This window comes from Bombina bombina, chromosome 4 (assembly GCF_027579735.1).
Source record: "Bombina bombina isolate aBomBom1 chromosome 4, aBomBom1.pri, whole genome shotgun sequence".
In the NCBI taxonomy this organism is placed as follows: domain Eukaryota; kingdom Metazoa; phylum Chordata; class Amphibia; order Anura; family Bombinatoridae; genus Bombina; species Bombina bombina.
The window spans coordinates 37,116,462-37,137,637 of NC_069502.1; the positions used below are offsets into that span (position 1 = coordinate 37,116,462).

General features: G+C 42.9%; 1 protein-coding gene across 2 annotated transcripts in view; it reads right to left on the reverse strand.

Annotated features, from left to right (window-relative positions):
- The window catches only part of MAPRE3 (microtubule associated protein RP/EB family member 3), a 520,309-nt gene that overhangs the window by 23,100 nt on the left and 476,033 nt on the right, over positions 1 to 21,176 (reverse strand). The gene's annotated exons all lie outside the window — the stretch shown is intronic.

Below are 21,176 nucleotides of genomic sequence, written 5' to 3' on the forward strand. Positions count from 1 at the left end.
GGAACACCAGATAAGGAGGAGAACACTGCAGAGCAGATAATTCTGAAACTCTTCTAGCAGAAGAAATTGCAACCAAAAACAAAACTTTCCAAGATAATAACTTAATATCAACGGAATGTAAGGGTTCAAACGGAACCCCCTGAAGAACTGAAAGAACTAAATTGAGACTCCAAGGAGGAGTCAAAGGTTTGTAAACAGGCTTGATTCTAACCAGAGCCTGAACAAAGGCTTGAACATCTGGCACAGCTGCCAGCTTTTTGTGAAGTAACACAGACAAGGCAGAAATCTGTCCTTTCAAAGAACTTGCAGATAATCCTTTCTCCAAACCTTCTTGAAGAAAGGATAGAATCTTAGGAATTTTTATCTTGTCCCAAGGGAATCCTTTAGATTCACACCAATAGATATATTTTTTCCATATTTTGTGGTAGATTTTTCTAGTTACAGGCTTTCTGGCCTGAACAAGAGTATCAATGACAGAATCTGAGAACCCTCGCTTTGATAAGATCAAGCGTTCAATCTCCAAGCAGTCAGTTGGAGTGAGACCAGATTCGGATGTTCGAACGGACCTTGAACAAGAAGGTCTCGTCTCAAAGGTAGCTTCCATGGTGGAGCCGATGACATATTCACCAGGTCTGCATACCAAGTCCTGCGTGGCCACGCAGGAGCTATCAAGATCACCGATGCCCTCTCCTGATTGATCCTGGCTACCAGCCTGGGGATGAGAGGAAACGGCGGGAATACATAAGCTAGTTTGAAGGTCCAAGGTGCTACTAGTGCATCTACTAGAGTCGCCTTGGGATCCCTGGATCTGGACCCGTAGCAAGGAACCTTGAAGTTCTGACGAGAGGCCATCAGATCCATGTCTGGAATGCCCCACAGTTGAGTGATTTGGGCAAAGATTTCCGGATGGAGTTCCCACTCCCCCGGATGAAATGTCTGACGACTCAGAAAATCCGCTTCCCAGTTTTCCACTCCTGGAATGTGGATTGCAGACAAGTGGCAGGAGTGAGTCTCCGCCCATTGAATGATTTTGGTCACTTCTTCCATCGCCAGGGAACTCCTTGTTCCCCCCTGATGGTTGATGTACGCAACAGTCGTCATGTTGTCTGATTGAAACCGTATGAACTTGGTCTTTGCTAGCTGAGGCCAAGCCTTGAGAGCATTGAATATCGCTCTCAGTTCCAGAATATTTATCGGGAGAGTAGATTCTTCCCGAGACCAAAGACCCTGCGCTTTCAGGGGTCCCCAGACCGCGCCCCAGCCCACCAGACTGGCGTCGGTCGTGACAATGACCCACTCTGGTCTGCGGAAGCTCATCCCCTGTGACAGGTTGTCCAGGGACAGCCACCAACTGAGTGAATCTCTGGTCCTCTGATCTACTTGTATCGTCGGAGACAAGTCTGTATAGTCCCCATTCCACTGACTGAGCATGCACAGTTGTAATGGTCTTAGATGAATTCGCGCAAAAGGAACTATGTCCATTGCCGCTACCATCAAACCTATTACTTCCATGCACTGCGCTATGGAAGGAAGAGGAACAGAATGAAGTATTTGACAAGAGTTTAGAAGCTTTGATTTTCTGGCCTCTGTCAGAAAAATCCTCATTTCTAAGGAGTCTATTATTGTTCCCAAGAAGGGAACCCTTGTTGACGGAGATAGAGAACTTTTTTCCACGTTCACTTTCCACCCGTGAGATCTGAGAAAGGCCAGGACAATGTCCGTGTGGGCCTTTGCTTGTGGAAGGGACGACGCTTGAATCAGAATGTCGTCCAAGTAAGGTACTACTGCAATGCCCCTTGGTCTTAGCACCGCTAGAAGGGACCCTAGTACCTTTGTGAAAATCCTTGGAGCAGTGGCTAATCCGAACGGAAGTGCCACAAACTGGTAATGCTTGTCCAGGAATGCGAACCTTAGGAACCGATGATGTTCCTTGTGGATAGGAATATGTAGATACGCATCCTTTAAATCCACCGTGGTCATGAATTGACCTTCCTGGATGGAAGGAAGAATTGTTCGAATGGTTTCCATTTTGAACGATGGAACCTTGAGAAACTTGTTTAGGATCTTGAGATCTAAGATTGGTCTGAATGTTCCCTCTTTTTTGGGAACTACGAACAGATTGGAGTAGAACCCCATCCCTTGTTCTCCTAATGGAACAGGATGAATCACTCCCATTTTTAACAGGTCTTCTACACAATGTAAGAATGCCTGTCTTTTTATGTGGTCTGAAGACAATTGAGACCTGTGGAACCTCCCCCTTGGGGGAAGCCCCTTGAATTCCAGAAGATAACCTTGGGAGACTATTTCTAGCGCCCAAGGATCCAGAACATCTCTTGCCCAAGCCTGAGCGAAGAGAGAGAGTCTGCCCCCCACCAGATCCGGTCCCGGATCGGGGGCCAACATCTCATGCTGTCTTGGTAGCAGTGGCAGGTTTCTTGGCCTGCTTTCCTTTGTTCCAGCCTTGCATTGGCCTCCAGGCTGGCTTGGCTTGAGAAGTATTACCCTCTTGCTTAGAGGACGTAGCACTTGGGGCTGGTCCGTTTCTGCGAAAGGGACGAAAATTAGGTTTATTTTTGGCCTTGAAAGACCTATCCTGAGGAAGGGCGTGGCCCTTGCCCCCAGTGATATCAGAAATAATCTCTTTCAAGTCAGGGCCAAACAGCGTTTTCCCCTTGAAAGGAATGTTAAGCAATTTGTTCTTGGAAGACGCATACGCTGACCAAGATTTTAGCCAAAGCGCTCTGCGCGCCACAATAGCAAAACCAGAATTTTTCGCCGCTAACCTAGCCAATTGCAAAGTGGCGTCTAGGGTGAAAGAATTAGCCAATTTGAGAGCATGAATTCTGTCCATAATCTCCTCATAAGAAGAATTATTATTGAGCGCCTTTTCTAGTTCATCGAACCAGAAACACGCTGCTGTAGTGACAGGAACAATGCATGAAATTGGTTGTAGAAGGTAACCTTGCTGAACAAACATCTTTTTAAGCAAACCCTCTAATTTTTTATCCATAGGATCTTTGAAAGCACAACTATCTTCTATGGGTATAGTGGTGCGTTTGTTTAGAGTAGAAACCGCCCCCTCGACCTTGGGGACTGTCTGCCATAAGTCCTTTCTGGGGTCGACCATAGGAAACAATTTCTTAAATATGGGGGGAGGGACGAAAGGTATACCGGGCCTTTCCCATTCTTTATTTACAATGTCCGCCACCCGCTTGGGTATAGGAAAAGCTTCGGGGGGCCCCGGGACCTCTAAGAACTTGTCCATTTTACATAATTTCTCTGGAATGACCAAATTCTCACAATCATCCAGAGTAGATAACACCTCCTTAAGCAGAGCGCGGAGATGTTCCAATTTAAATTTAAATGTAATCACATCAGGTTCTGCTTGTTGAGAAATTTTCCCTGAATCTGAAATTTCTCCCTCAGACAAAACCTCCCTGGCCCCCTCAGACTGGTGTAGGGGCACTTCAGAACCAATATCATCAGCGTCCTCATGCTCTTCAGTATGTTCTAAAACAGAGCAGTCGCGCTTTCGCTGATAAGTGGGCATTTTGGCTAAAATGTTTTTGATAGAATTATCCATTACAGCCGTTAATTGTTGCATAGTAAGGAGTATTGGCGCACTAGATGTACTAGGGGCCTCCTGTGTGGGCAAGACTGGTGTAGACGAAGGAGGGGATGATGCAGTACCATGCTTACTCCCCTCACTTGAGGAATCATCTTGGGCATCATTTTCTCTAAATTTTGTGTCACATAAATCACATCTATTTAAATGAGAAGGAACCTTGGCTTCCCCACATACAGAACACAGTCTATCTGGTAGTTCAGACATGTTAAACAGGCATAAACTTGACAACAAAGTACAAAAAACGTTTTAAAATAAAACCGTTACTGTCACTTTAAATTTTAAACTGAACACACTTTATTACTGCAAATGTGAAAAAGTATGAAGGAATTGTTCAAAATTCACCAAAATTTCACCACAGTGTCTTAAAGCCTTAAAAGTATTGCACACCAAATTTGGAAGCTTTAACCCTTAAAATAACGGAACCGGAGCCGTTCTTATATTTAACCCCTTTACAGTCCCTGGTATCTGCTTTGCTGAGACCCAACCAAGCCCAAAGGGGAATACGATACCAAATGACGCCTTCAGAAAGTCTTTTCTATGTATCAGAGCTCCTCACACATGTATCTGCATGTCATGCTTCCCAAAAACAAGTGCGCAATAGAGGCGCGAAAATGAGACTCTGCCTATGATTAGGGAAAGCCCCTAGAGAATAAGGTGTCCAATACAGTGCCTGCCGGTTATTTTACATAATTCCCAAGATTAAAATAATTCCTCAAGGCTATGGAGTTTAAAATATGCTTATATATAAATCGTTTTAGCCCAGAAAATGTCTACAGTCTTAAAAGCCCTTGTGAAGCCCTTTTTTTCTTGTAATAAAAATGGCTTACCGGATCCCATAGGGAAAATGACAGCTTCCAGCATTACATCGTCTTGTTAGAATGTGTCATACCTCAAGCAGCAAAAGTCTGCTCACTGTTTCCCCCAACTGAAGTTAATTCCTCTCAACAGTCCTGTGTGGAAACAGCCATCGATTTTAGTAACGGTTGCTAAAATCATTTTCCTCTTACAAACAGAAATCTTCATCTCTTTTCTGTTTCAGAGCAAATAGTACATACCAGCACTATTTTAAAATAACAAACTCTTGATTGAATAATAAAAACTACAGTTAAACACTAAAAAACTCTAAGCCATCTCCGTGGAGATGTTGCCTGTACAACGGCAAAGAGAATGACTGGGGAAGGCGGAGCCTAGGAGGGATCATGCGACCAGCTTTGCTGGGCTCTTTGCCATTTCCTGTTGGGGAGGAGAATATCCCACAAGTAAGGATGACGCCGTGGACCGGACACACCTATGTTGGAGAAAGTAGCCTCGCTTCTGACATGGACTTGAGTGAATAAAGGCAGGCAGCGAAACTCGTCAACGCTGATTGCCCAGAAGCTGTTAATATAAGTTGGGATGGTTTCGCAGAAAGACTCTCCCTGCATCTCTGGACTCTAACATTCACCCATGCTCTCACTGAGAGGCTGACAGGATTACTTCAAACTCCAGTCCCATTTCGAAGAGTACTACCCTCCATGAGAGACTATCTTCAATCTTCTGACACTTCTCTGCCAACCTCCTGAGACGGAAGGCAAAGAATGACTGGGGGATGAGGGAAGTGGGGGAGGTATTTAAGCCTTTGGCTGGGGTGTCTTTGTCTCCTCCTGGTGGCTAGGTTCTGAATTTTAAAAAGTAATGAATGCAGCTGTGGACTCTTCCTGTTTAAGAATAAAACTTTCTTGCAGATTAAATCAAAATTTTTCTTCAGACACTTAAACTTCACCTCCTTCATGCACCGAAGGCAAAGAGAATGGCTGGGGGTTGTGGGTAAGGGAGTGATACTTAACAGTTTAACTGTGGTGCTCTTTGCCTCCTCCTGCTGGCCAGGAGTGATATTCCCAACAGTAATTACTCAAGCCGTGGACTCACCATATCTTAGGAAAGAAAAGATTTTTCCCTCTATTCCAGTAATATTTTCTCTAAGATAAATAGCCAAAGGCTCCAAAGCCAAGTTGAGTTATAATGGGGAAATTGGACATCCCTGCCGAGTACCTCTACTTAAAGAAAAACGAGGTAAATGAATTCCATTAACACATAGTACAGCTGTTGGGGAATTATATAGTATTTGTATAATATTCATAAAATTACCCGTAAATCCGTATTTAGAAAGGTACAAGAAAAGATGATCCCATGATAATGAGTCAAACACTTTATGAGTATCTAATGTGATTTTGTCTACCTCTTTCTTTCTTTAGAGAAGAGAAATGATCTAAAACTAACTCAAGCTTTGTAATATTTGAGATCAGAATTCTACCTTTCATAAATCCGTTTGGTTTGGATGTATAAGAGGAGCAATACCTTGTAATCTAGTTGCTAAAATTTGAGTTAAAATTTTATAGTCTATATTTAATAGAGAAATGGGGCAATATGATTCAACTTCTTCCACGTTCTTACCTTGTTTATAGATCAATACTATTCTAGACTCCTTAAAATATAAAGATGGATTCTTCCATTCAAGAAAATAGCTGTTGTACATTTTTAAAAATAACGGGCTAATTTTATCATCTATAATTTTGTAGAATTCTGCAGGTAGACCATAAGGGTCTGGGACTCTACCAAGAGATAATCTCTTAATTGCTTTCTTGATCTCTTCTATCTAAATTGGATTATTAATTATCAATTATTGGTCTGCTGTTATTCTAGGTAGTTTTATTCCCCTCTAAAAACGATCTTTATTCTTTTCATCAACAAGAATAGGAGAGTATAATTATTGATAATTCTGGTAAAATGCATCCAAAATCTCTCATGGATTAAAGACCTGACGGTTCTGAACTTTCAATAGGGTAATATATTTAGATTGTTTTGGAAAGTTTACAAATTTAGCTACAAATGTCCCCGTCTTATTCTCATATCTCATAAGTTTCCCATTTCTTGTAAGCTCTGCCTATTTTTCGTTCTGCAGAAAATAAGCATTACTTTGAGCTTTGGCAGTTAAATACATTTTTAACCTAGCAGGCGTCGAATTTTTAATATATTGTTTATACTTATTTGTTAGCTGAAATTAATGAATTGCCAATTAAATACATATTCTAGAGAGGGAGTTATGTGATTTAGATATACAAGTAAACTTCTTTCAATCCGGGTTAAGTTGACTCTAGATATCCGTCAACTTCAAATTATACATTAAGGACTTCAGCCATTTATATTCTCGAGATGGCGGGCGTAAACCTGTCTTGTGAGGTCTTCTCCGATCTAACAATGGCGAATGTACCATATTAAAGTTCCCCCCTATAAAAAATTTACGAGAAGAGTGCTCTATTCTGAAGTGATTTCCAGAAAATCATATTCCTATCGTTAGGACCATATACATTGCACAATACTAACTCTTGTCCCTTTATGTCAATTTCCAAAATAATACATCTACCCTGCTCATCTCAAATCTTCTTATATATTCTGTACCGAAGACTTTTCCTAAATAAAAAAAGCTTCTACTTTTTCCATTTAGGCACCATACCAAAAAGCACAAGTTTCTAACTTCTGGCTGACCCTCTATTTTTAAATAACCATAACCTTTGGCATAAATCATAATACCAAGTGCAGTTATTAATAACCATTAATAAACATTACAGAAAATGAAAAACAAACAATAAGAGAAAATCTTTAGCTTCTTCCTTCCTTCAGAAATTCCTCAGCCTCCTGGTCATTATCAAATACCCTAAAAGCCTCATTGGTTTTAAGGCTAATTTTAGCGGGATATATCAGCCTGACAATTCTACCTTCTTGACTCAAACGTGAGCAAAGAGGTGCACACTATCTTCTTTTTATCAGAGACTTCAGCCGAGAAATGATTACCCATCAGTAAGTAATATGCAGCAGGTAGGTAGCTATGCCTGTCAGTCAGTAATATGCAGCAGGTAGGTAACTATGTCTTTCAGTCAGTAATATGCAGCAGGTAGGTAACTATGTCTTTCAGTCAGTAATATGCAACAGGTAGGTAGCTATGTCTGTCAGTCAGTAATATGCAGCAGGTAGGTAGCTATGTCTGTCAGTCAGTAATATGCAGCAGGTAGGTAACTATGTCTTTCAGTCAGTAATATGCAACAGGTAGGTAGCTATGTCTGTCAGTCAGTAATATGCAGCAGGTAGGTAGCTATGTCTGTCAGTCAGTAATATGCAGCAGGTAGGTAACTATGTCTTTCAGTCAGTAATATGCAGCAGGTAGGTAGCTATGTCTGTCAGTCAGTAATATGCAGCAGGTAGGTAGCTATGTCTGTCAGTCAGTAATATGCAGCAGGTAGGAAGCTATGCCTGTCAGTCAGTAATATGCAGCAGGTAGGTAGCTATGCCTGTCAGTCAGTAATATGCAGCAGGTAGGTAGGTAGCTATGTCTGTCAGTCAGAAATATGCAGCAGGTAGGTAGGTAGCTATGTCTGTCAGTCAGTAATATGCAGCAGGTAAGTAAACTATGACTGTCAGTCAGAAATATGCAGCAGGTAGGTAGGTAGCTATGTCTGTCAGTCAGTAATGTGCAGAAGGTAGGTAGCTATGTCTGTCAGTCAGTAACATGCAGCAGGTAGGTAGCTATGTCTGTCAGTCAGTAATATATGCAGCAGGTAGGTAAGCTATGTCTGTCAGTAACATGCAGCAGGTAAGTAGCTATGTCTGCCAGTCAGTAATATGCTGCAGGTAGGTAAGCTATGTCTGTCAGTCAGTAATATGCAGCAGGTAAGTAGCTATGTCTGTCAGTCAGTAATATGCAGCAGGTAGGTAGCTATGTCTGTCAGTCAGTAACATACAGCAGGTAGGTATGTGTCAGTCAGTAACATGCAGCAGGTAGGTAGCTATGTCTATCAGTCAGTAACATACAGCAGGTAGGTAGCTATGTCTGTCAGTCAGTAACATACAGCAGGTAGGTAGCTATGTCTGTCAGTCAGTAACATACAGCAGGTAGGTAAGCTATGTCTGTCAGTCAGTAACATACAGCAGGTAGGTAGCTATGTCTGTCAGTCAGTAACATACAGCAGGTAGGTAGCTATGTCTGTCAGTCAGTAACATACAGCAGGTAGGTAGCTATGTCTATCAGTCTGTAACATACAGCAGGTAGGTAGCTATGTCTGTCAGTCAGTAACATAGGGCAGGTAGGTAGCTATGTCTGTCAGTCAGTAACATACAGCAGGTAGGAAGCTATGTCTTTCAGTTAGTAACATACAGCAGGTAGGTAGATATGCCCATCAGTCAGTAACATACAGCAGGTAGATAGCTATGTCTGTCAGTCAGTAACATACAGCAGGTAGGTAGCTATGTCTGTCAGTCAGTAACATACAGCAGGTAAGTAAGCTATGTCTTTCAGTCAGTAATATGCAACAGGTAGGTAGCTATGTCTGTCAGTCAGTAATATGCCGCAGGTAAGTAAACTATGCCTGTCAGTCAGTAATATGCAGCAGTTAAGTAGATATGTCTGTCAGTCAGTAACATACAGCAGGTAGGAAGCTATGTCTTTCAGTTAGTAACATACAGCAGGTAGGTAGCTATGTCTGTCAGTCAGTAATATGCAGCAGGTAGGTAGGTAGCTATGTCTGTCAGTCAGAAATATGCAGCAGGTAGGTAGGTAGCTATGTCTGTCAGTCAGTAATATGCAGCAGGTAGGTAGGTAGCTATGTCTGTCAGTCAGTAATATGCAGCAGGTAGGTAGGTAGCTATGTCTGTCAGTCAGTAATGTGCAGCAGCTAAGTAGATATGATTTTCAGTCAGTAATATGCAGCAGGTAGGTAGCTATGTCTGTCAATCAGTAATATGCAGCAGGTAAGTAAACTATGACTGTCAGTCAGAAATATGCAGCAGGTAGGTAGGTAGCTATGTCTGTCAGTCAGTAATGTGCAGAAGGTAGGTAGCTATGTCTGTCAGTCAGTAATATGCAGCAGGTAGGTAGCTATGTCTGTCAGTCAGTAATATATGCAGCAGGTAGGTAAGCTATGTCTGTCAGTCAGTAATATGCAGCAGGTAAGTAGCTATGTCTGTCAGTCAGTAATATGCAGCAGGTAGGTAGCTATGTCTGTCAGTCAGTAACATACAGCAGGTAGGTATGTGTCAGTCAGTAACATGCAGCAGGTAGGTAGCTATGTCTATCAGTCAGTAACATACAGCAGGTAGGTAGCTATATCTGTCAGTCAGTAACATACAGCAGGTAGGTAGCTATGTCTGTCAGTCAGTAACATACAGCAGGTAGGAAGCTATGTCTTTCAGTTAGTAACATACAGCAGGTAGGTAGCTATGTCTGTCAGTCAGTAATATACAGCAGGTAGGTAGATATGCCCATCAGTCAGTAACATACAGCAGGTAGGTAGCTATGTCTGTCAGTGAGTAACATACAGCAGGTAGGTAGCTATGTCTGTCAGTCAGTAACATACAGCAGGTAGGTAGCTATGTCTGTCAGTCTGTAACATACAGCAGGTAGGTAGCTATGTCTGTCAGTCAGTAACATAGGGCAGGTAGGTAGCTATGTCTGTCAGTCAGCAACATAGGGCAGGTAGGTAGCTATGTCTGTCAGTCAGTAACATACAGCAGGTAGGAAGCTCTGTCTTTCAGTTAGTAACATACAGCAGGTAGGTAGCTATGTCTGTCAGTCAGTAATATACAGCAGGTAGGTAGATATGCCCATCAGTCAGTAACATACAGCAGGTAGATAGCTATGTCTGTCAGTCAGTAACATACAGCAGGTAGGTAGCTATGTCTGTCAGTCAGTAACATACAGCAGGTAAGTAAGCTATGTCTGTCAGTCAGAAATATGCAGCAGGTAGGTAGGTAGCTATGTCTGTCAGTCAGTAATATGCAGCAGGTAGGTAGGTAGCTATGTCTGTCAGTCAGTAATATGCAGCAGGTAGGTAGGTAGCTATGTCTGTCAGTCAGTAATGTGCAGCAGCTAAGTAGATATGATTTTCAGTCAGTAATATGCAGCAGGTAGGTAGCTATGTCTGTCAATCATTAATATGCAGCAGGTAAGTAAACTATGACTGTCAGTCAGAAATATGCAGCAGGTAGGTAGGTAGCTATGTCTGTCAGTCAGTAAAGTGCAGAAGGTAGGTAGCTATGTCTGTCAGTCAGTAATATGCAGCAGGTAGGTAGCTATGTCTGTCAGTCAGTAATATATGCAGCAGGTAGGTAAGCTATGTCTGTCAGTTAGTAACATGCAGCAGGTAAGTAGCTATGTCTGCCAGTCAGTAATATGCAGCAGGTAGGTAAGCTATGTCTGTCAGTCAGTAATATGCAGCAGGTAAGTAGCTATGTCTGTCAGTCAGTAATATGCAGCAGGTAGGTAGCTATGTCTGTCAGTCAGTAACATACAGCAGGTAGGTATGTGTCAGTCAGTAACATGCAGCAGGTAGGTAGCTATGTCTATCAGTCAGTAACATACAGCAGGTAGGTAGCTATGTCTGTCAGTCAGTAACATACAGCAGGTAGGAAGCTATGTCTTTCAGTTAGTAACATACAGCAGGTAGGTAGCTATGTCTGTCAGTCAGTAATATACAGCAGGTAGGTAGATATGCCCATCAGTCAGTAACATACAGCAGGTAGGTAGCTATGTCTGTCAGTGAGTAACATACAGCAGGTAGGTAGCTATGTCTGTCAGTCAGTAACATACAGCAGGTAGGTAGCTATGTCTGTCAGTCTGTAACATACAGCAGGTAGGTAGCTATGTCTGTCAGTCAGTAACATAGGGCAGGTAGGTAGCTATGTCTGTCAGTCAGCAACATAGGGCAGGTAGGTAGCTATGTCTGTCAGTCAGTAACATACAGCAGGTAGGAAGCTCTGTCTTTCAGTTAGTAACATACAGCAGGTAGGTAGCTATGTCTGTCAGTCAGTAATATACAGCAGGTAGGTAGATATGCCCATCAGTCAGTAACATACAGCAGGTAGATAGCTATGTCTGTCAGTCAGTAACATACAGCAGGTAGGTAGCTATGTCTGTCAGTCAGTAACATACAGCAGGTAAGTAAGCTATGGCTGTCAGTCAGTAAAATACAGCAGGTAGATAGCTATGTCTGTCAGTCAGTAACATACAGCAGGTAGGTAGCTATGTCTGTCAGTCAGTAACATACAGCAGGTAAGTAGCTATGTCTGTCAGTCAGTAACATACAGCAGGTAGGTAGCTATGCCCGTCAGTCAGTAACATACAGCAGGTAAGTAGCTATGTCTGTCAGTCAGTAACATACAGCAGGTAGGTAGCTATGTCTGTCAGTCAGTAACATACAGCAGGTAGGTAGCTATGCCCGTCAGTCAGTAACATACAGCAGGTAAGTAAGCTATGTCTGTCAGTCAGTAAAATACAGCAGGTAGATAGCTATGTCTGTCAGTCAGTAACATACAGCAGGTAGGTAGCTATGTCTGTCAATCAGTAACATACAGCAGGTAAGTAGCTATGTCTGTCAGTCAGTAACATACAGCAGGTAGGTAGCTATGCCCGTCAGTCAGTAACATACAGCAGGTAGGTAGCTATGTCTGTCAGTCAGTAACATACAGCAGGTAGGTAGCTATGTCTGTCAGTCAGTAACATACAGCAGGTAGGTAGCTATGTCTGTCAGTCAGTAACATACAGCAGGTAGGTAACTATGTCTTTTAGTCAGTAATATGCAGCAGGTAGGTAAGCTATGTCTGTCAGTCAGTAATATGCAGCAGGTAGGTAGGTAGCTATGTCTGTCAGTCAGTAATGTGCAGAAGGTAGGTAGCTATGTCTGTCAGTCAGTAATATGCAGCAGGTAGGTAGCTATGTCTGTCAGTCAGTAATATGCAGCAGGTAGGTAGCTATGTCTGTCAGTCAGTAATATGCAGCAGGTAGGTAGCTATGTCTGTCAGTCAGTAATATGCAGCAGGTAGGTAAGCTATGTCTGTCAGTTAGTAATATGCAGCAGGTAGGTAGCTATGTCTGTCAGTCAGTAATATGCAGCAGGTAGGTAAGCTATGTCTGTCAGTTAGTAATATGCAGCAGGTAGGTAGCTATGTCTGTCAGTCAGTAATATGCAGCAGGTAGGTAAGCTATGTCTGTCAGTCAGTAATATGCAGCAGGTAAGTAGCTATGTCTGTCAGTAAGTAATATGCAGCAGATAGTTAGCTATGTCTGTCAGTCAGTAACATACAGCAGGTAGGTATGTGTCAGTCAGTAACATACAGCAGGTAGGTAGCTATGTCTGTCAGTCAGTAACATACAGCAGGTAGGTAGCTATGTCTGTCAGTCACTAACATACAGCAATACAGCAGATAGGTATGTGTCAGTCAGTAACATACAGCAGATAGGTATGTGTCAGTCAGTAACATACAGCAAATAGATATGTGTCAGTAAGTAATATGCAGCAGGTAGGTAGCTATGTCTATCAGTCAGTAACATACAGCAGGTAGGTAGCTATGTCTGTCAGTCAGTAATATGCAGCAGGTAGGTAGCTATGTCTGTCAGTCAGTAACATACAGCAGGTAGGTAGCTATGTCTGTCAGTCAGTAACATACAGCAGGTAGGAAGCTATGTCTATCAGTCAGTAACATACAGCAGGAAAGTAGCTATGTCTATCAGTCAGTAACATACAGCAGGTAGTTAGCTTTGTCTGTCAGTCAGTAACATGCAACAGGTAGGTAGCTATGTCTGTCAGTCAGTAACATACAGCAGGTAGGTAGCTATGTCTGTCAGTCAGTAACATACAGCAGGTAGGTAGCTATGTCTGTCAGTCAGTAACATACAGCTGGTAGGTAGCTATGTCTGTCAGTCAGTAACATACAGCTGGTAGGTAGCTATGTCTGTCAGTCAGTAACATAGGGCAGGTAGGTAAGCTATGTCTGTCAGTCAGTAACATACAGCAGGTAGGTAGCTATGTCTGTCAGTCAGTAACATACAGCAGGTAGGAAGCTATGTCTGCCAGTCAGTAACATACAGCAGGTAGGTAGCAATGCCCGTCAGTCAGTAACATACAGCAGGTAGGTAGCTATGCCCGTCAGTCAGTAACATACAGCAGGTAGATAGCTATGTCTGTCAGTCAGTAACATACAGCAGGTAGATAGCTATGTCTGTCAGTCAGTAACATACAGCAGGTAGGTAGCTATGTCTGTCAGTCAGTAACATACAGCAGGTAGATAGCTATGTGTGTCAGTCAGTAACATAAAGCAGGTAGATAGCTATGTCTGTCAGTCAGTAACATACAGCAGGTAGGTTGCTATGTCTGTCAGTCAGTAACATACAGCAGGTAGATAGCTATGTCTGTCAGTCAGTAATATGCAGCAGGTAGGTAAGCTATGTCTGTCAGTCAGTAATATGCAGCAGGTAGGTAGGTATGTCTGTCAGTCAGTAATATGCAGCAGGTAGGTAAGCTATGTCTGTCAGTCAGTAATATGCAGCAGGTAGGTAGGTATGTCTGTCAGTCAGTAATATGCAGCAGGTAGATAGCTATATCTGTCAGTCAGTAACATACAGCAGGTAGGTAGCTATGTCTGTCAGTCAGTAATATGCTGCAGGTAGGTAAGCTATGTCTGTCAGTCAGTAACATACAGCAGGTAGGTAGCTATGTCTGTCAGTCAGTAACATACAGCAGGTAGGTAGCTATGTCTGTCAGTAACATACAGCAGGTAGGTAGCTATGTCTGTCAGTCAGTAACATACAGCAGGTAGGTAAGCTATGTCTGTCAGTCAGTAATATGCAGCAGGTAGGTAGGTAGCTATGTCTGTCAGTCAGTAATGTGCAGAAGGTAGGTAGCTATGTCTGTCAGTTAGTAATATGCAGCAGGTAGGTAGCTATGTCTGTCAGTCAGTAATACATGCAGCAGGTAGGTAAGCTATGTCTGTCAGTTAGTAACATGCAGCAGGTAAGTAGCGATGTCTGCCAGTCAGTAATATGCAGCAGTTAAGTAGATATGCCTGTCAGTCAGTATATGCAGCAGTTAAGTAGCTATGTCTGTCAGTCAGTAACATACAGCAGGTAGGTAGCTATGTCTGTCAGTCAGTAATATACAGCAGGTAGGTAGATATGCCCATCAGTCAGTAACATACAGCAGGTAGATAGCTATGCCTGTCAGTCAGTAACATACAGCAGGTAGGTAGCTATGCCTGTCAGTCAGTAATATAAAGCAGGTAGGTAACTATGTCTTTCAGTCAGTAATATGCAACAGGTAGGTAGCTACGTCTGTCAGTCAGTAATATGCAGCAGGTAAGTAAACTATGCCTGTCAGTAATATGAAGCAGTTAAGTAGATATGTCTGTCAGTCAGTAATATGCAGCAGGTAGGTAGGTAGGTAGCTATGTCTGTCAGTCAGTAATATGCAGCAGGTAGGTAGCTATGTCTGTCAGTCAGAAATATGCAGCAGGTAGGTAGGTAGCTATGTCTGTCAGTCAGTAATATGCAGCAGGTAGGTAGGTAGCTATGTCTGTCAGTCAGTAATATGCAGCAGGTAGGTAGGTAGCTATGTCTGTCAGCCAGTAATATGCAGAAGTTAAGTAGATATGACTTTCAGTCAGTAATATGCAGCAGGTAGGTAGCTATGTCTGTCAATCAGTAATATGCAGCAGGTAAGTAAACTATGACTGTCAGTCAGAAATATGCAGAAGGTAGGTAGGTAGCTATGTCTGTCAGTCAGTAATGTGCAGCAGGTAGGTAAGCTATGTCTGTCAGTTAGTAACATACAGCAGGTAGGTAGCTATGTCTGTCAGTCAGTAATATGCAGCAGGTAGGTAAGCTATGTCTGTCAGTTAGTAACATGCAGCAGGTAAGTAGCTATGTCTGCCAGTCAGTAACATACAGCAGGTAGGTAGATATGCCCGTCAGTCAGTAACATACAGCAGGTAGATAGCTATGTCTGTCAGTCAGTAACATACAGCAGGTAGGTAGCTATGTCTGTCAGTCAGTAACATACAGCAGGTAAGTAAGCTATGTCTGTCAGTCAGTAACATACAGCAGGTAGATAGCTATGTCTGTCAGACAGTAACATACAGCAGGTAGGTAGCTATGTCTGTCAGTCAGTAATATACAGCAGGTAAGTAGCTATGTCTGTCAGTCAGTAACATACAGCAGGTAGGTAGCTATGCCCGTCAGTCAGTAACATACAGCAGGTAGGTAGCTATGTCTGTCAGTCAGTAACATACAGCAGGTAGGTAGCTATGTCTGTCAGTCAGTAACATACAGCAGGTAGGTAGCTATGTCTGTCAGTCAGTAACATACAGCAGGTAGGTAGCTATGTCTGTCAGTCAGTAACATACAGCAGATAGTTAACTATGTCTTTCAGTCAGTAATATGCAGCAGGTAGGTAGGTAGCTATGTCTGTCTGTCAGTCAGTAATGTGCAGAAGGTAGGTAGCTATGTCTGTCAGTCAGTAATATGCAGCAGGTAGGTAGCTATGTCTGTCAGTCAGTAATATGCAGCAGGTAGGTAGCTATGTCTGTCACTCAGTAATATGCAGCAGGTAGGTAAGCTATGTCTGTCAGTTAGTAATATACAGCAGGTAGGTAGCTATGTCTGTCAGTCATTAATATCCAGCAGGTAGGTAAGCTATGTCTGTCAGTCAGTAATATGCAGCAGGTAAGTAGCTATGTTTGTCAGTCAGTAATATGCAGCAGGTAGGTAGCTATGTCTGTCAGTCAGTAACATGCAGCAGGTAGGTAGCTATGTCTATCAGTCAGTAACATACAGCAGGTAGGTAGCTATTTCTGTGAGTCAGTAACATACAGCAGGTAGGTAGCTATGTCTGTCAGTCAGTAACATACAGCAGATAGGTATGTGTCAGTCAGTAACATACAGTAGATAGGTATGTGTCAGTCAGTAACATACAGTAGATAGGTATGTGTCAGTCAGTAACATGCAGCAGGTAGGTAGCTATGTCTATCAGTCAGTAATATGCAGCAGGTAGGTAGCTATGTCTGTCAGTCAGTAACATACAGCAGGTAGGTAGCTATGTCTGTCAGACAGTAACATACAGCAGGTAGGAAGCTATGTCTATCAGTCAGTAACATAAGGCAGGTAAGTAGCTATGTCTGTCAGTCAGTAACATACAGCAGGTAGGTGGCCATGTCTGTCAGTCAGTAACATACAGCAGGTAGGTAAGCTATGTCTGTCAGTCAGTAACATACAGCAGGTAGGTAAGCTATGTCTGTCAGTCAGTAACATACAGCAGGTAGGTAGCTATGTCTGTCAGTCAGTAACATACAGCAGGTAGGTAGCTATGTCTGTCAGTCAGTAACATACAGCAGGTAGGTAGCTATGTCTGTCAGTCAGTAACATAGGGCAGGTAGGTAGCTATGTCTGTCAGTCAGTAACATAGGGCAGGTAGGTAAGCTATGTCTGTCAGTCAGTAACATACAGCAGGTAGGTAGCTATGTCTGTCAGTCAGTAACATACAGCAGTTAGGAAGCTATGTCTGTCAGTCAGTAACATACAGCAGGTAGGTAGCTATGCCCGTCAGTCAGTAACATACAGCAGGTAGGTAGCTATGTCTGTCAGTCAGTAACATACAGCAGGTAGGTAGCTATGCCCGTCAGTCAGTAACATACAGCAGGTAGGTAGCTATGTCTGTCAGTCAGTAACATACAGCAGTTAGGAAGCTATGTCTGTCAGTCAGTAACATACAGCAGGTAGGTAGCTATGCCCGTCAGTCAGTAACATACAGCAGGTAGGTAGCTATGCCCGTCAGTCAGTAACATACAGCAGGTAGATAGCTATGTCTGTCAGTCAGTAACATACAGCAGGTAGGTAGCTATGTCTGTCAGTCAGTAACATACAGCAGGTAGATAGCTATGTCAGTCAGTCAGTCAGTAACATACAGCAGGTAGATAGCTATCTCTGTCAGTCAGTAACATACAGCAGGTAGGTTGCTATGTCTATCAGTCAGTAACATACAGCAGGTAGATAGCTATGTCTGTCAGTCAGTAATATGCAGCAGGTAGGTAAGCTATGTCTGTCAGTCAGTAATATGCAGCAGGTAGGTAGGTATGTCTGTCAGTCAGTAATATGCAGCAGGTAGGTAAGCTATGTCTGTCAGTCTATAATATGCAGCAGGTAGGTAGGTATGTCTGTCAGTAAGTAATATGCAGCAGGTAGATAGCTATGTCTGTCAGTCAGTAACATACAGCAGGTAGATAGCTATGTCTGTCAGTCAGTAACATACAGCAGGTAGGTAGCTATGTCTGTCAGTCAGTAATATGCAGCAGGTAGGTAAGCTATGTCTGTCAGTCAGTAACATAAAGCAGGTAGATAGCTATGTCTGTCAGTCAGTAACATACAGCAGGTAGGTAGCTATGTCTGTCAGTCAGTAACATACAGCAGGTAGATAGCTATGTCTGTCAGTCAGTAACATACAGCAGGTAGGTAGCTATGTCTGTCAGTCAGTAACATACAGTAGGTAGATAGCTATGTCTGTCAGTCAGTAACATACAGCAGGTAAGTAAGCTATGTCTGTCAGTCAGTAACATACAGCAGGTAGGTAGCTATGTCTGTCAGTCAGTAACATACAGCAGGTAGGAAGCTATGTCTATCAGTCAGTAACATAAAGCAGGTAAGTAGCTATGTCTGTCAGTCAGTAACATACAGCAGGTAGGTGGCCATGTCTGTCAGTCAGTAACATACAGCAGGTAGGTAAGCTATGTCTGTCAGTCAGTAACATACAGCAGGTAAGTAAGCTATGTCTGTCAGTCAGTAACATACAGCAGGTAGGTAGCTATGTCTGTCAGTCAGTAACATACAGCAGGTAAGTTAGCTATGTCTGACAGTCAGTAACATAGAGCAGGTAGGTAGCTATGTCTGTCAGTCAGTAACATACAGCAGGTAGGTAAGCTATGTCTGTCAGTCAGTAACATAAAGCAGGTAGATAGCTATGTCTGTCAGTCAGTAACATACAGCAGGTAGGTAGCTATGTCTGTCAGTCAGTAACATACAGCAGGTAGATAGCTATGTCTGTCAGTCAGTAACATACAGCAGGTAGGTAGCTATGTCTGTCAGTCAGTAACATACAGCAGGTAGGTAGCTATGTCTGTCAGTCAGTAACATACAGCAGGTAGGTAGCTATGTCTGTCAGTCAGTAACATACAGCAGGTAGGTAGCTATGTCTGTCAGTCAGTAGCAGGTAGGTAGCTATGTCTGTCAGTCAGTAACATACAGCAGGTAGATAGCTATGTCTGTCAGTCAGTAACATACAGCAGGTAAGTGAGCTATGTCTGTCAGTCAGTAACATACAGCAGGTAAGTAAGCTATGTCTGTCAGTCAGTAACATACAGCAGGTAGGTAGCTATGTCTGTCAGTCAGTAACATACAGCAGGTAGGTAGCTATGTCTGTCAGTCAGTAACATACAGCAGGTAGGTAAGCTATGTCTGTCAGTCAGTAACATACAGCAGGTAGGTAGCTATGTCTGTCAGTCAGTAGCAGGTAGGTAGCTATGTCTGTCAGTCAGTAACATACAGCAGGTAGGTAAGCTATGTCTGTCAGTCAGTAACATACAGCAGGTAGGTAAGCTATGTCTGTCAGTCAGTAGCAGGTAGGTAGCTATGTCTGTCAGTCAGTAACATACAGCAGGTAGGTAAGCTATGTCTGTCAGTCAGTAACATACAGCAGGTAGGTAGCTATGTCTGTCAGTCAGTAACATACAGCAGGTAGGTAGCTATGTCTGTCAGTCAGTAACATGCAGCAGATAAGTAAGCTATGTCTGTCAGTCAGTAACATGCAGCAGATAAGTAAGCTATGTCTGTCAGTCAGTAACATACAGCAGGTAGGTAGCTATGTCTGTCAGTCAGTAACATACAGCTGGTAGGTAGCTATGTCTGTCAGTCAGTAACATAGGGCAGGTAAGTAAGCTATGTCTGTCAGTCAGTAACATACAGCAGGTAGGTAGCTATGTCTGTCAGTCAGTAGCAGGTAGGTAGCTAGGTCTGTCAGTCAGTAACATACAGCAGGTAGGTAGCTATGTCTGTCAGTCAGTAATATGCAGCAGGTAGGTAAGCTATGTCTGTCAGTCAGTAACATAAAGCAGGTAGATAGCTATGTCTGTCAGTCAGTAACATACAGCAGGTAGGTAGCTATGTCTGTCAGTCAGTAACATACAGCAGGTAGATAGCTATGTCTGTCAGTCAGTAACATACAGCAGGTAGGTAGCTATGTCTGTCAGTCAGTAACATACAGCAGGTAGATAGCTATGTCTGTCAGTCAGTAACATACAGCAGGTAAGTAAGCTATGTCTGTCAGTCAGTAACATACAGCAGGTAGGTAGCTATGGCTGTCAGTCAGTAACATACAGCAGGTAGGAAGCTATGTCTATCAGTCAGTAACATAAAGCAGGTAAGTAGCTATGTCTGTCAGTCAGTAACATATAGCAGGTAGGTGGCCATGTCTGTCAGTCAGTAACATACAGCAGGTAGGTAAGCTATGTCTGTCAGTCAGTAACATACAGCAGGTAAGTAAGCTATGTCTGTCAGTCAGTAACATACAGCAGGTAGGTAGCTATGTCTGTCAGTCAGTAACATAAAGCAGGTAGATAGCTATGTCTGTCAGTCAGTAACATACAGCAGGTAGGTAGCTATGTCTGACAGTCAGTAACATACAGCAGGTAGGTAGCTATGTCTGTCAGTCAGTAGCAGGTAGGTAGCTATGTCTGTCAGTCAGTATCATACAGCAGGTAAGTAAGCTATGTCTGACAGTCAGTAACATAGAGCAGGTAGGTAGCTATGTCTGTCAGTCAGTAACATACAGCAGGTAGGTAAGCTATGTCTGTCAGTCAGTAACATAAAGCAGGTAGATAGCTATGTCTGTCAGTCAGTAACATACAGCAGGTAGGTAGCTATGTCTGTCAGTCAGTAACATACAGCAGGTAGATAGCTATGTCTGTCAGTCAGTAACATACAGCAGGTAGGTAGCTATGTCTGTCAGTCAGTAACATACAGCAGGTAGGTAGCTATGTCTGTCAGTCAGTAACATACAGCAGGTAGGTAGCTATGTCTGTCAGTCAGTAACATACAGCAGGTAGGTAGCTATGTCTGTCAGTCAGTAGCAGGTAGGTAGCTATGTCTGTCAGTCAGTAACATACAGCAGGTAGATAGCTATGTCTGTCAGTCAGTAACATACAGCAGGTAAGTAAGCTATGTCTGTCAGTCAGTAACATACAGCAGGTAGGTAGCTATGTCTGTCAGTCAGTAACATACAGCAGGTAGGTAGCTATGTCTGTCAGTCAGTAACATACAGCAGGTAGGTAAGCTATGTCTGTCAGTCAGTAACATACAGCAGGTAGGTAGCTATGTCTGTCAGTCAGTAGCAGGTAGGTAGCTATGTCTGTCAGTCAGTAACATACAGCAGGTAGGTAAGCTATGTCTGTCAGTCAGTAACATACAGCAGGTAGGTAAGCTATGTCTGTCAGTCAGTAACATACAGCAGGTAGGTAGCTATGTCTGTCAGTCAGTAACATACAGCAGGTAGGTAGCTATGTCTGTCAGTCAGTAACATGCAGCAGATAAGTAAGCTATGTCTGTCAGTCAGTAACATGCAGCAGATAAGTAAGCTATGTCTGTCAGTCAGTAACATACAGCAGGTAGGTAGCTATGTCTGTCAGTCAGTAACATACAGCTGGT